A 16,555-nucleotide genomic window follows, 5' to 3' on the forward strand; every position below is an offset into this window, starting at 1 on the left:
GAATTCTGATTTGTTGCTCATGGGAATGAAAAATGGTACAGCCGCTTTGGAAGTCAGTCTGGCAGTTTCTTATATCTATAGGCTTAACATACAATACAGGCATACTTTGCTTTATTGCTGTTTGCAGCCAATGTTTTTTTACAAACTGAAGTTTTGTGACAACCCTATTGGTGCCATTTTTCCAACAGCATTTTCTCACTTCATGTCTCTGTGTCACATTTTGGTAATTCTCACAATATTTTAAACTTTTTTATTATTATTGTATTTGTTATGGTGATCTGTGATCAGTGATCTTTGATGTCACTATAGTAATTGCTTTGGGGCACCATGAACTGGGCCCATACAAGACAACAGACTTAATCAATAAATGTTGTGTGCGATCTGACTACTCTACTAACTGGCTGTTCCCCCATCTCTCTCTCCCTCTACTCGGGCCTCCCTACTCCCTGAGACACAACAGTATGGAAATTAGGCCAGTTAATAACCCTACAATGGTCTCTAAGTGTTCAAGTAAAAGGAAGTGTTGCAAGTCTCTCACTTTAAATTAAAAACTAGAAATAATTAAGCTTAGTGAAAAAGGCATGTCAGAAGCTGAGATAGGCTGAAAGCTAGGCATCTTGCATCAAACAGTTAGCCACGTTGTGAATGCAAAGGAAAAGTTCTTAAAGGAGATTAAAAGTGCTACTCCAGTGAACACTCAAATAATAAGAAAGTGAAACAGCCTTATTGCTGACATGGAGAAAGTTTTCATGGTCTAGATAGAAGATCAAACCAGCCACAATATTCCCTTAAGCCAAAGCCTAATCTAGAGCAAGGCCCTAATTCTGTTCAATCTTATGAAGGCTGAGAGAGGTGAGGAAGCTGTAGAAGAAAAGTTTGAAGCTAGCAGATGTTGGTTCATGAGGTTTAAGGAAAGAAGCCATCTCCATAGCATAAAAGTGCAAGGTGAAGCAGCAAGTGCTGATGCAGAAACTGTAGCAAGTTATCTGGAAGATCTAGCTAAAACTAGATTAAAATCATTAGCAAAGGTGGCTACACTAAACAATAAATTTTCAATGTAGAAAAAACAGCATTATATTCAAGAAGATGCCGTGTAGGACTTTCATGGCTAGAGTGGAGAAGTCAACGCTTGGCTTCAAAGTTTCAAAGGACAGGCTGACTCTCTTATTAGGGGCTAATGCATCTTGTGACTTTCAGTTGAAGCCAATGCTCCTTCACCGTTCCGAAAATCCTAGGGCCCTTAAGAATTATGCTAAATCTACCCTGCCTATGCTCTATAAATTGAACAAAAAATCCTGGATGAGAGCACATCTGCTTATAATATGGTTTACTGAATATTTTAAGCCCACTGTTGAGACCTACTGCTCAGAAAAAAAGATTCCTTTCAAAATATTACTGCTCATTGACAATGCACCTGGTCACCCAAGAGCTCTGATGGAGATGTGCAATGAGATGAACGTTGTTTTCATGCCTGCTAACACAACATCCATTCTGCAGCCCATGGATCAAGGAGTGAATTCAACTTTCAAGTCTTATTATTTAAGAAATACATTTTTTAAGGCTATAGCTGCCATAGATAGCAATTCCTCTGATGGATCTGGCAAAGTAAATTGAAAACTTTCTGGAAAGGATTCATCATTCTAGATGCCAAGAAGAACATGTGTGACTGATGGAAAGAGGTCAAAACATCAACATTAACAGGAAGTTTGGAAGAAGTTGACTCCAACCCTCATCGATGACTTTGAGGAGTTCAAGACTTCAGTGGAGGAAGTAACTGCAGATGTGGTGGAAATAGCAAGAGAACTAGAATTAGAGATGGATACTGAATATGTGACTGAATTGTTGCAATCTCATGGGAAAACATTAATGGATGAGGAGTTGCTTCTTATGGCTGAGCAAAAAACGTGGTTTCTTGAGATAGAGTCTACTCCTGGTGAAGATGCTGTGAAGATTGTTGAAATGACAATGGAGTTAGAATATTATATAAACTTAGTTGATAAATAAGAGTTTAACAGGATAGAGTCCAGTTTTTGAAGAAGTTCTGCTGTGAGTAGAGGCTAACAGACAAACAGACAGCACCAGAAGCTACAGAGAAATCATTTGTGAAAGGCAGAGTCAATCAATGCAGCAAACTTCATTGTTGTCTTATTTTAAGAAATGGCCACAGCCACCCCAGCCTTCAGCAACCACCACCCTGATCAGTCAGCAGCCATTAACATCCAGGCAAGACCCTCTACCAGCAAAAAGATTACAACTTGTTAAAAGCTCACATCATGGTTAGCATTTTTTATCAATAAAGTATTTTTAAATTAAGATATGTACATTGTTTTTTTCTACATAATGCTATTGCATACAAATAGATTACAGTGTAAACATAACTTTTATGAGCACTAGGAAACCAAAAAATTCATGTGACTCACTTTATTGTGATATTCACATTAGTATGGTGGCCTGGAACCAAACCTGCAATATCTCTGTGGTATGCCTATACAGCAGATGTGCTCCTAGGTATTTACCCAAATGAGATGAAAATGTCCACACAAAAACTTGCACGGGATTCGTTATAGCAACTTTATTCATAATTGCCAAAAAAGCAAGCAAAATGTTCTTCAATAGATGAATGGATAAACATTAAACACTAAGTGAATGGATACATCTGTACAATGTACATCCATACAATGGAGTATTATTTAGTGATAAAAAAAAATTACCTGTCAAGCTACAAAGAGACACAGAAGGAACCTTAAATGCATATTGCCTAGCGAAAGAAGCCAATCTGAAAAAGCTGTATTCTGTATGATTCTAACTATAAGATGTTTCGGAAAAGGCAAACTATGTAGACAGTAAAAAGATCTGGTTTTCAGGGATTCAGGGGGAGGGGAAAAGAGATGAATAGGTGGAGCTTAGGAGATTTTTAGGGAAACTAAACTATTCTGTATACTATGATGGTGGATACATAACATTATGCATTTGTCAAAATCCATAAAAGTGTACAACACAAAAAGTGAGCCGTATAGTAAACTATGGGCTTTGGTTACTAATAATGTACCAATATTGTTCATCAATTGTAATAAATGTACCACAATAATGCAAAATTTTAGTAATACGAAAAACTGTGAGTATGTTTGTGGGGGGGATAAACATTAGTATATGGGAACTCTGTGCTTCCTGTTCAATTTCCCTGTAAACTTAAAACTGCTCTAAAAATAAAACTTATTAATAAAAAAAGTAATATATGCACAGGATAATAGATGCATTCTTTACAAAAGGCTGCAAAATGGAAATATGTTCTTCTACAATCCTGCTTCAAATTGTTGAAATGTTCTTATATTTCCTTGTAGAACATTATCTAGTAATATAAGCATATGTGCATTTTTACATGTACATTTATATATGTGCGTATCTATACCTCTTTTATTATACAATATGACAATGATTTTATAGATAATATAACTTGGAGATCTTTTATATCAGCACATACAGGTTATCTCACCATTTTTCTAAAATTTAGTAACATTCATCCTATATTGATGAATATTTAAGTTTTTGTTGTCATTGTCAATTTTTTTTCCATTATAAGCAATTTTTTGTGAGAGTCCCTGTCCAAATGTCTTGGCATACTTTTGTAAGTCTATCCACAGCCTAGATTCCTGGCTGTGGAATTATTAGGTCACGGGGCATGTGCATGTTAAATTTCAATTAAAGTATTACCAAATTATCTCCAAATTTTGCACCAATTTATGACCTCAACCTTCCCACATCTATTTTTACCAAACTAATTGGTGAAAATTGGTATCTTATTTCATTTCAATTTGTGTTTATTTCAATTTGTGTTTATAGCATTAGATTGACTATTCTTTCACATTCATTAGATGTTTGTACTTCTTTATTTGTAAAGAATTTTTATATTCTAATATTTTTACATTCTATTTTAATATTAAATTATATTGTAGAGCTAGACTTCCTCATTATTTTGTAAAGTTTTCCTGACTCTTTTAGCATATTTTTCCAGATGAACTTTACAATAAAAGTCACATTAAAACAGTTTCTCCTATTATTAACATTTTGCACTAATGTGGAATACTTGTTACAATTGATGAACAATTGGAATGTTAATAAGTATCATATTATATTTACAAAGTAATTTGGAGAACAATGATATCTTTAAAATACTGTCTTTCTGATAATAAATGTAGTTTGGGTTCTCACCTGATTCTGTTTTTAAAAGAGTTTGAAATTTTTCTCAATTTAAGTCATATATATATTATATGTACATATATATTAATCTTATTTCTAGAAATATTATTTCCCATAGTCTTTTAAATTGTAGCAATTCAGTTCTATGAAAATATGCCTTGAGGTAATCTAAGGAACACATTGCTTACTTAAAAGTTAAATGGATCTCTCTTTACCTCTTATCAGTAATTGTTTTCATAAGAACTGTTCAAAAAAAGATTGTGTTATGTTAGTGCCAGTCCTAGAAAGAAACATTTTATGGTTGAGTTAACCTAAAGCTATTGATATGCAGCAAGGATTTACCACTATTCTGTTCTTTCCTCACACCTGTACTATGTCCAAAAACATTTGAATTTTAAGCCTTTCTTTATGAGAAAAGCTTTATGAAGTTATGTTTATCGAAATGCGTAACTGGCTTCTCTACAATTCCAGGTTTGAATACAGTCACAGAAATTACCCAAAATAGGGGAGTCATTTTCTGGATGGTGTGGGGGTGGGGTAGGGTGGGGTTTAGGGATGAGATAATAGAATGGGAACATAATTTTTGAAAAGTAAATTTTCTTTACCCAAAGTTTATTGATTTTCCATCTTCTTTAGGCAAACAAAAAAAAGTGAAGACAGTGGCAAAAATATGAAGGTGGGCATGAGAACTAACATTAACTGTGCAGCTTCCTATGCTGGAACTTATATATACTTCAGGACAGCATCATGAGATACATTTTACAGATCAGAAAACATAAGCCCAGGATGCCAGAGTAGATTTCCCAAGGTGACAATCACAGACTTAGTGATGAAGACCCAGGGCTTGCCTGAACTCCGGTCTAGCCTGACTCCAAAGCCTGTGCTCTTTTCAAAAGACCCCTATGCCATGCAGAAACCAGTGACTACAAATGAGAAGAATACTAGGTAAAGGACTGCAGGTGATAGACCAGAATAATAGACAAAACATAAATAATATGCCCAAATAACATGGAAAAAAATTAAAAACTGACATCTTTCCCACTTCTACCTATAGGCAATTTCATTAGGCATATCACATTCCACAGTACAAATAGCCTAAACACCACTGCTTCTAAATTATATACTTGCTTTTTTAAGCCCATTCGTGCTGTCTCCCATTAGCATGTGCTGCATAGTTTTTTCTGTGAAAGACCTTATTAGCAAGGTAATTTAAAACCTGAATTTCTCTTTAGAAAATAAGGACTCAATTGTAGTCATTTAACAGTAGGTGGATTCTACCCACTTTCCTTCCCTATTCCACCGCCATTAATTTTGCTTTGTCCCTGATACTATAACCTTTCTGTGTACTCCCCCATACATTTGTCAGGCTGTAACTGCTAAAATAGAGAATAGAGCAAGTTAGAATTAAGAATGCCCCTAGAGGTGATCTGGATCACCATTCCTTATAATGCCTGAGAGATAAATAGCCAGCAACAAGGTTTGAAATTGCACACACAACTGATCTTGGCAAGACATAACTTCTCCATAGATACCATTTTTCCATGGCTGCCAACACCTAGTGCATGCCTTAACTGTGATGCCTCAAGACATTGGATCTATAGCCCCTGATTTTATCCTTGCTGGAATGAATTCTAAGTATTCCCTGCTGCTCTGCATTTCTGGCTCCCAAACCAAACTCCACTGCAGGTGCTTCTGATTAGAGCCTGGTTTTATGCCTGCATCTTAGTTTCAAAGGTCTGAGGAAGCAGGTATCTGATGTCTATGGTGGGGAAAACAATGCTAGACATCTACTGCATTTGTCAAAATCCCTATTACAAAATGACTCATTAAATTGAATGCATCATTCCAGATGGCTTATGACCAATGCGTTATGCAATGCAATTAGCCACCATCATCTGGACAGAATACATAATTATATTAAAGCACATACTAAGGTTATAAGAACATTTTTCAGATCCACATCAAAAGGTTGGTTCATAATTAAGCTTGCAGTTAACTATAACCCTAAAACTTGTCTACATTTTACTGCTGTTTAGCCATGTGTTCTCCATTCTATATTTGTACAATTGTGTTTTGATTTTTTTTAATCCAAATACAGAAATTTATCTTTAGCCCTGTTAAATTTCACTTCGTTAGTTTTGGCCCATCTTTCCAACTTTTTGTAGTCCTTTTGAATACTGTTTCTGTCATTCAGTATAGCAACTATCATTCCACAGCTTTGTGTCATTCACAAATTGGATAAACAAGCTTTTTGTTTTCATCCAAATCTTTGATAAAAAATGTTGAAAAGAGTATAAAGCATTGTGGAATACCACAGAATATTTTCATCTAGGGTGGCATCTCACCATTAATTAATATGTTACACCATATTGACTAAACTTATCTAGGATTATATAATAAACACATGTTCATTCTTTTAGCTTGTATCATGATGATGAGGATGATGAAAAGGAATATATGAGAGGTATTTAAAGGAAAAATTCTTTATAATGTGAGCATTATACAGTCAGAAAGTGGACTTTGATTAAGAATCAAGGAAAACACATTCTCCAATATATGGACAACAAGCTTCCCAAAAAAGTAAAATTAAAGAAACCCAGATCTCTATCACTTGTACAATGAAGGTAAGTCTTAATATTGTATCTCTATGAATCTCAGAGTCTATCAGAACAGCAGCCAGCAAACATTTTCTGTGAAGGACCAGATAATAAATATTTTAGACTTTGCAAGCCATATGGTGTCTCTGGCAACTATGTGACTTTGCTCTTGGTGCACAAACGCAGCCATAGATAATATGTAAGTAAATGGACCTGAATGTGTTCCAATAAAACTTTATTTTTTGTCCATCTATGTTTAGAAGATGATTTTTTCAAGGGCAGCAAGTGGACATGTGGATTTACACATAGATGAAAATATTACAATGTTCCCAAACATAAGTTATATATTTTTTTTTTATTGCAGTAACATTGGTTTATAACATTGCAAAAATTTCAGGTGTACATCATTGTACTTCTATTTCTGCATGGACTGCATCATGTTCACCACCAAAATACTAATTACAACCCATCACCACACACATGTACCGAATTATCCCTTTCACCCTCCACCCTCCCCCCTTCCCCTCTGGTAACCACCAACCCAATCTCTGTCCCTATGTGTTTGTTTACTGTTGTTATTATCTACTACTTAATGAAGGAAATCATACGGTATTTGGCCTTCTCCCTCTGACTTATTTCACTTTGCATTATACCCTCAATGTCCATCCATGTTGTCACAAATGGCTGGATTTCGTCGTTTCTTATGGCTGAGTAGTATTCCATTGTGTATATATACCACAGCTTCTTTATCCATTCGTCCCTTGATGGGCACTTAGGTTGCTTCCAAGTCTTGGCTATTGTGAATAATGCTGCAATGAACACAGGGGTGCATGTACCTTTGCAAATTGGTGTTTTCAAGTTCTTTGGATAAATACCCAACAGTGGAATAGCTGGATCATATGGTAGTTCTATCGTTGATTTTTGACGAACCTCCATACTGTTTTCCATAGTGGCTGCACCAGTTTGCACTCCCACCAGCAGTGTATGAGAGTTCCCTTCTCTCCACATCCTCTCCAACACATGTTGTTTCCTGTCTTGTTAATTATAGCCATTCTGACAGGCGTGAGGTGATATCTCATTGTAGTTTTGATTTGCATTTCCCTGATAGTTAGTGATTTTGAACATCTTTTCATGTGTCTGATGGCCATCTGTATATCTTCTTTGGAGAAATGTCTGTTCAGGTCTTTTGCCCATTTTTAATTGGGTTGGTAGTTTTTGTTGTTGAGATGCATGAGTTCTTTATATATTTTGGAGATTAAGCCCTTATCAGATGTATGGTTTGCAAATATCTTCTCCCAATTGTTAGGTTGTCTTTTCGTTTTGTTGATGGTTTCCTTTGCTGTGCAGAAGCTTTTAGTTTGATGTAGTCCCATTTGTTTATTTTTCTATTGTTTCTCTTGCCCGGTCAGATGTGGTGTTAGAAAAGATGTTGCTAAGACCGACGTCGAAGCGCGTACTGCCTATGTTTTCTTCTAGAACTTTCACAGGTTCAGGTCTGACATTCAAGTCTCTAATCCATTTGGAGTAAATTTTTGTGTATGGTGTAAGGTAAGGATCTACTTTCATTTTTGCATATGGCTATCCAGTGTGCCCAACACCATTTGTTGAAGAGACTTTCTTTTCCCCATTGTATGTTCTTGGCTCCTTTGTCAAAGATTAGCTGTCCATAGATGTGTGGGTTTATTTCTGGGCTTTCGATTCTATTCCATTGATCTGTGTGTCTGTTTTTGTGCCAGTACCATGCTGTTTTTGTTACTATAGCTTTGTAGTATATTTTGATATCAGGGAGTGTGATACCTCCAGCTTTGTTCTTTTTTCTCAGGATTCCTTTAGCTATTCGGGGTCTTTTGTTGTTCCATATGAATTTTAGGATTCTTTCTTCTATTTCTGTGAAAAATGTTGTTGGAACTTTGATAGGGATTGCATTGAATCTATAGATGGCTTTAGGAAGTATGGACATCTTAACTATGTTAATTCTTCCAATCCAAGAGCACGGAATATCTTTCCATTTCTTTGTGTCTTCTTCAATTTCTTTCAGAAATGTTTTATAGTTTTCGGTGTACAGATCTTTCACCTCTTTGGTTAAATTTATTCCTAGGTATTTTATTCTTTTTGTTGCAATTGTAAATGGGATGGTATTCTTAATTTCTCTTTCTGCTACTTCGTTGTTAGTGTACAGAAATGCAACTGATTTTTGTATGTTGATTTTGTATCCTGCAACTTTACCATATTCGTTTATTACTTCTAAAAGTTTTCTGGTGGATTCTTTAGGGTTTTCTATATATAAAATCATGTCATCTGCAAATAGTGACAGTTTCACTTCTTCCTTTCCAATTTGGATCCCTTTTATTTCTTTCTCTTGCCTGATTGCTCTGGCTAGGACTTCCAATACTATCTTAAATAGGAGTGGTGACAGTGGGCATCCTTGTCTGGTTCCTGTTCTTAGAGGGATAGCTTTCAGTTTTTCACCATTGAGGATGATATTAGCTGTGGGTTTCTCATATATGGTCTTTATTATCTTGAGGTACTTTCCTTCTATACCCATTTTATTCAGAGTTTTTATCATAAATGGATGCTGGATCTTGTCAAATGCTTTCTCTGCATCTATTGAGATGATCATGTGATTTTTATTCTTCATTTTATTAATGTGGTGTATTACGTTGATTGATTTGCGAATGTTAAACCATCCCTGCATCCCTGGAATAAATCCCACTTGATCATGGTGTATAATCTTTTTAACGTATTGTTGTATGCGATTTGCTAGTATTTTGTTGAGGATTTTCGCATCGATGTTCATCAGTGATATTGGCCTGTAATTTTCTTTTTTTTGTTGTCCTTGTCTGGTTTTGGTATCAGGGTAATGTCAGCTTCGTAGAATGAGTTAGGGAGCTTCCCCCCCTCCTCAATTTTTTGGAAGAGTTTGAGAAGGATAGGTATTAAGTCTTCTTTGAATGTTTGGTAGAATTCACCAGGGAAGCCGTCTGGTCCTGGACTTTTATTTTTGGGGAGGTTTGTGATTACTGTTTCGATCTCCTTACTGGTGATTGGTCTATTCAAATTCTCCACTTCTTCTTGATCCAGTTTTGGAAGGTTGTATGATTCTAAGAATTTATCCATTTCTTCCAGATTGTCGAATTGGTTGGCATATAGTTTTTCATAGTATTCTCTTATAATCTTTTGTATTTCTGAGGTGTCTGTTGTAACCTCTCCTCTTTCATTTCTGATTTTACTTATTTGTGCCTTCTCTCTTTTTCTTGGTGAGTCTAGCTAAAGGTTTGTCTATTTTGTTGATCTTTTCAAAGAACCAGCTCTTGGTTTTATTAATTTTTTTATTGTTTTTTTGGTCTCTTTTTCATTTATTTCTGCTCTGATTTTTATTATTTCCCTTCTTCTACTGATTTTGGGCTTGGTTTGTTCTTCTTTTCCAGTTCCTTTAGGTGCATTTTTAGATTGTTTATTTGAGATTTTTCTTGTTTGTTGAGATAGGCCTGTATCGCTATAAACTTCCCTCTTAGAACCGCTTTTGCTGTATCCCATAAATTCTGGCATGTCGTATTTTCATTTTCATTTGTCTCCAGGTATTTTTGATTTCTTCTTTGATTTCTTCGTTAACCCAGTCGTTGTTCAGTAGCATTTTGTTTAATCTCCATGTATTTGTGGCTTTTCTGATTTTCTTCCTATAGTTGATTTCTAGTTTCATACCGTTGTGGTCAGAAAAGATGCTTGGTATTATTTCAATCTTCTTAAATTTATGGAGCCTTGTTTTGTGGCCTAATATGTGATCAATCTTGGAGAATGTTCCATGTGCATTTGAAAAGAACGTGTATTCTTCGGTTTTTGGATGGAATGCTCTGTATATATCTACTAGGTCCATCTGTTCTAAGGTGTCGTTTAAGGCCAATGTTTCCTTATTGATCTTCTGTTTGGATGATCTATCTGTTGGTGTAAGTGGAGTGTTAAAGTCCCTACTATTATTGTGTTACTGTCTATTTCTGTTTTTATGTCTGTTAATAATTGCTTTATATATTTAGGTGCACCTACATTGGAGTGCGTAGATATTTACAAGTGTTATATCCTCTTGTTGGATTGTTCCCTTGATCATTATGTAATGCCCTTCTTTGTCTCTTTTACAGTTTTTGTTTTAAAGTCTATTTTGTCTGATATGAGTACTGCTACCCCAGCTTTCTTTTCATTGCCATTTGCGTGGAGTATCTTTTTCCATCCCTTCACTTTCAGTTTGTGAGTGTCTTTAGGTCTGAGGTGTGTCTCTTGTATGCAGCATATATATGGGTCTTGTTTTTATCCAGTCAGCCACCCTATGCCTTTTAATTGGGGCATTTAGTCCATTGACGTTTAAAGTAGCTATTGATAAGTATGTACTTACTGCCATTTTTAACTTTTTATTTTTTTTTCCTCAGTGTTTAAGTAGTCCTTCTCTGTTCCTTACTTCTTCTATACAGAATTGATGGTCACTTTAGTTTGACCTCTGTCTGAAAGCTGTACTCTTTAACTACCCTCCTCCCTCCTTTTATGTTTTTGATATCATATCTAACCTCTTTTTGTGCATTTGTATCCATTACGTTCTAATCGTGGAAATAGATAATTTTTCCTATTTGTGGTCTTTTCTTTTCCCCTTAAATCAGTCCCTTTAACATTTCTTGTAACACTGGTTTCTTGGTGACAAACTCCTTTAATTTTTGCTTATCTGGGAAAATTTTGATCTCTCCTTCCATTTTGAACGATAACCTTGCCGGGTAGAGTATTCTTGGCTGTAAGTTTTTTCCTTTTAGCACTTTAAATATATCGTGCCATTCTCTTCTAGCCTGTAAGGTTTCTGCTGAGAAGTCAGCTGATAGCCTTATGGGGTTTCCTTTATATGTAACTTGACATTCTCTTGCGGCTTTTAGGATTCTCTCTTTATCTTTAATTCTGGACATTTTGATTATGATGTGTCTTGGTGTGGGCCTCTTTGGGTTTATCTTGTTTGGGGCTCTCTGTGCCTCCTGTACCTGGATGTCTGTTTCCTTCCTTAGGTTAGGGAAGTTTTCATCTATTATTTCTTGAAATAGATTCTCTGCCCCCTTGTCTCGCTCTTCTCCTTCCGGGACACCTATAACACGGATGTTAGTGCGCTTGATGTTGTCCCAGAGGTCCCTTAGACTGTCCTCACTCTTTTTAATTCTTTTCTCTTTTACCTGTTCACCTTGGGTAGTTTCTTCTAGTCTTTCTTCCAGCTCACTGATCCGTTCTTCTGTATCCTCTACTCTGCTTTTGAGTCCCTCTAATGAGTTTTTCATTTCCAGTATTGTATTCTTCATTTCTGATTGGTTCTTTTTTATATCTTCCATTTCTTTGTTGACATTCTCACTGAGTTCATCTATTCTTCTCCCCAGATCAGTGAGCATCCTTAACACTCTTAGTTTGAACTCTCTGTCAGGTAGGTTGCTCATTTCTGTTTCACTTAGTTCCTTTTCTGGGGTTTTGTCCTGTTCCCTTACTTGGAATGTATTCTTTTGCCTCCTCATTTTGCCTCTTTCCTGTGCTTGTGTCTCACGTATTAGGTAGGTCAGCTACGTCTCCTGCTCTTGGATAGGTGACCTTATGTAAGTGATGGCTTAGGAGGCTTCCAGTGTGCTTCCCTCAGTTCTCAATGTTCCAGGGGTGGCCCCTATGTGGGCTACGTGTGACCTTCTATTGTGGCCTGTTAGCTCTCCCTATAGGCGCCCAGGGAGGCTGAGTTATGCTCCTGGCCAGCTGTTGTAATGCTCAGCTGCTTGTAGTTGTTGTGGGCCCTTCAGTCTCTTTATCAGGTGTGGGGAGCCCCAGCACAGTTGGCTGCAAGTTCTAATACCACATTTGTGTTGCAGTATTTCTTTTAAGTGAGTAGGCCCCCAGTGTGGCAGGTTGTTAGGCTCAGGGCCTTAGGATTGCTGTAAACCTCTAGCCTATTAGGTCTCTTGTCAGCTCTCTCTGAGGATTGCAGCTGGGTGGGGCTGCCCTCAGGCACAGGAGCACTCAATTGTTTCAGGCTTTGGAAGGTGGGGCAAACCTCCTATGTGGGTCTTTGAGAAGCACAAGTCTTCTGCAGCTGACAAGCCCTGTTGCCCACAGGTCTACACACACAGTCAACACAGTCCTGCCCCGTGTGAGCGCCCCGACCTCCCCAAGTGGACCCAGTCTCTCCACTGCGGGAGCCCCACACACTCCGCCACCACCCCACACTCTCCACCCGCTCCTTGTGCACACCCTGCCCCTCTCAATTCAGCTCAGTTGCCAGGCTGCAGAAAATCCAGTCACCAATCTATGCAGGCCCACACGTTGCCTGAGGGCTTGTTGTTAGGTGGGGCCAGTCTCTAGGGTGGGCTGCCTGCCTTGGCTGAGCTGGATTAAATCGGTGCTCTAGCGGGTGGAGCAGACCCTGGGCTAGCAGGTCTCAGGGAAAACTCCAATGGCGTCTGTGTCAGCACGCTCACACCAGGCCACAACAATGGCCGCCGCCAATGTCCCAGTCCCTGGAGAGGTCTCACCCCTCACCGAGATGCACTCAGGGCCTATTAGGTGAGTCTCTTGTCACCAAAGCAGTGTGCACCTTTCTTTCTGGTGATTTTAGGATGCTTTCTGGAACGGGTGAGTTTGTGCACGGGCCCTTTAAGAGCCAGTTTTAGTTTCTTTGTGAACCGGGTTTTCTGGGGGTGCTCCCCAATGCTTTAGTAGCAGGCAAGGTCAGATATTATGCCACTGGTGTCGATTGTGCTGGGTCCACAAAATACCCACAGCGGGGGCGCTCCCCGGCTCAGGGCCCCGCGCCTCCAGGGAGGCTGCGTACCTGTGAGCTGCTCCCGGCGGCCGTGACGCTGGCGGCTTGTGAAGGCAGCGTTTTTCCTCTCCGGAAGGGAGTCTCTGCCTCTTCCACCCCAGTTAGGATTGTCCGTTGTTGCAGGAGTTCCTCTCATCCAGTTTTCAGTTCTGTCTCAGGGGTAATTTTTCCACGAGTAGTTGTAAATTGGCTGTGTCCACGGGAGGAGGTGAGTTCAGAGTCTGCCTACGCCGCCATCTTGACTCCGCCCTCATAAGTTATATTTAATATTTTAGAAATTTAGTGTGCTAGGTCCTCAAGAGCAAGAACAGTTCAGGTCCCTTTTGAACTGCAGTACCTATGTTCTAGTACTTGGTAGTTGCTCCATAATTTTTTCTTAAGTCATGAAATTATGAAATTTCATGAGGTCATCTAGATTCATTATTTTGATGGTCAATTAATCACTATACATATAGGCATGAACGTGCTATTTAAAATAGAGTCAGCATTCATAAGTGTGGTGGATGCCTGGATCCTCCTTCAAGAATAAAGGACCCTCCTTCAAGAATAAAGGGCTTATGGCCCCAAATGCTGGGAGTCTGTCAGCTGGCAGACAGCCCTCAGCTGAAACCCCTTTGGGAATTACTTAGGTTCAAGAGAACCACCTCTCCAAAGGCCATGCCTACTTCCTAGGATGCTCTGTGTCTAGTGATTGATCAACATGGGAGTGTAAAGCCCAGCCCTTCATCCTAATTCAGGACAACAGTGAAGGTCATTTCAGCTTCCCTGTTCCTGGCTATGGCCTTCATTGAGACTGCATTTCAGCTAACCTCTCTCTCTCTTCTCAATCATTCTTCTTTCCCTTCCCCAGGTGTTGATCCTAAAGTACTCCCTAATAAACCTCCTTTATTCTAATCTCTATCACAGTATCTGCTTTCCAGTTAATGCAATCTGAAACAAGAATATTTTTACTCTAATTATGACAATAATAGTTATGTTAATGGTATCCATTCAAGTTTTACCTGCCTTCAACTGATTTTATACATGGGCTAACCTTATGAAGTATGATTTTGAATGCTGGTCCTCTTATTAGAAGTCCATGTGGACTCCTTTTGTCTTTCCAAATCAATAGGGCTCATCTATTACAGTTGATCTTAAGTAACCACACCAATTGCTCACCATTTATATTACTTCATGGTTCTCACAATTCTCACAATTCCTAGAGCAGGCACAAACTGATTATCAGTGTAGAGAGGCACTAAAACCTTGCCTTACCAATCTTGAAAGTCCTAAATCTCTGCCAGAAGAGAGAATAAATAAGTCTTCCACAAGTTTATGCTTTCAAAAGGGCTGTGTGGAACATTGGGGAATACAAGAAATAAATATAAGATCAAATTTGTGTTCCACATGAGTTTAAAACTCAATTATAGAGATGAGACAAATGAAAAGGAAACTAATGCTTCCTAACAAATAGGAAGTGCCCAATGGATGATGAGGAAAACTCAGAGTAGGCAGTTAACAGTGTGGCATAAAATAATCTTGGAAGGGGACAATGAAGGTGCGTTTAAAGAAAATATCTTTTTTTCCAAATTACTTTCTCCCAAATGATTTAAAAGTCATAAATAAAATTACTGTAGGCCTGGTTGAAATCAGTAGAAAGGATAAAAAGAAGAGAATTTAGAAAATGGAAGGGAAGTAACTTTTTTTGAGCACTTTCTATTGCTAGTGATCCTGTAAATCATTTTACATATGTTAATAGTTTGATCACTAACTCTCTGTGAGGTGAATTTGGTTGATTTTCATTTTATAGTAAGACTACTGAGGTTCAGGGAAGTTAAAGGGCTTATTTAGGCATACACAACTATTCAATAGAGAACTGAGATTCTAATCCAATTCATTCTGACTCTCAACTTTTTTTCTCTTCACACTACATTGCAAACATATAAAGCATGCAGATAGACCTAAAAAAGACAGTAACTTCTGTACTTTGTTTTAATTGCAGCCCGGCAGAGATGCTTGATCCATATTTTCTTCAGAGGAAGAAACCTGATAAACAGATTTCTAAATCTACCCACAGAGCTTGCACTAACAATGAAGTATCATATGCATTTGGGCTGGGTTAGCTGTAAACATTCTGAAGTTTGTCCAAACAAGGTTTGCATCCATCCAACTTATATCATTTATATTTTGGAAACTAAATAGCTCCCATATTATGATGTTTCTAGAAAAATAGTGAAATACTTTTTTTAGCAATTAGAAATTTGTAAACTGCACGTGTTTTGCAGTTTCAAAGATTCTTTCCTCAATGTTGTTGCTGTATTCAAACAAAAATTGTAATTACAACATGGAAGTATGAATACAATGGGGATTGAGAAAGGAGAGGGTCGGGAAAAGCACTGGCAAGAAGCAAGTGCCAAATGTATGTCACCAGATATTAAATTGGAGGTTTCAATTTAGGCAATAGATACAATCAAGGCTGAGTCCAAAGATGGGTTACAAAAGACTAATCAAAAACTGTTACACACCTTAAAAATCTTATACACATTAAGACAGTTGAAAAGTAGAGAAGTTGGTGAAGAGGCTTTCTTTAGAGAGAACGGTGTTTTGAGTACTGCTCTCTAAATTTGTAAGGTAATTGCACCTTCACATCAAGACAAAAAAGAGGACTTTCAGTGGTAGCACTCAGAGAGCTTCCTGGGTCTCCTGAAGTTAATTATATTACTATCTGTTGCCTGCCAGGGAAACCCAAGGCAGAGAAGGCCACCCAGTCACCTGATGGCAGTATGAGGAATGTGCTTACTGTGTTGTGATTGGGCTGTGCTTTTAGAGTTTGTACAGGTGAAGAACGCTTGAGTGCTTCCTGAGGAACAGATGCGGTGCGTAATTATAGGCCATCTTAGAGCTTGTCCAATAGGGCCACCTAGAGGGGGAGCTGAAGGCAGAGACTGAGTTCTGAGAGGTTAAG

The 16,555-nt window shown here is 37.9% G+C and overlaps 1 long non-coding RNA gene across 2 annotated transcripts in view; it reads left to right on the top strand.

Moving 5' to 3' along the window:
• The first annotated feature begins 12,929 nt into the window (after positions 1–12,929).
• LOC147918199 (uncharacterized) overlaps positions 12,930–16,555 on the top strand; it is a 129,083-nt gene continuing 125,457 nt past the window's right edge. For both annotated transcript variants that reach the window (XR_015551542.1, XR_015551530.1), the window contains exon 1: positions 12,930–13,352. This is a non-coding gene — a long non-coding RNA (uncharacterized LOC147918199). The remainder of the gene's footprint in view (positions 13,353–16,555) is intronic.

This window comes from Ceratotherium simum, chromosome 1, assembly GCF_057802395.1.
Source record: "Ceratotherium simum simum isolate JZ-2026a chromosome 1, ASM5780239v1, whole genome shotgun sequence".
Taxonomy (NCBI): Eukaryota; Metazoa; Chordata; class Mammalia; order Perissodactyla; family Rhinocerotidae; genus Ceratotherium; species Ceratotherium simum.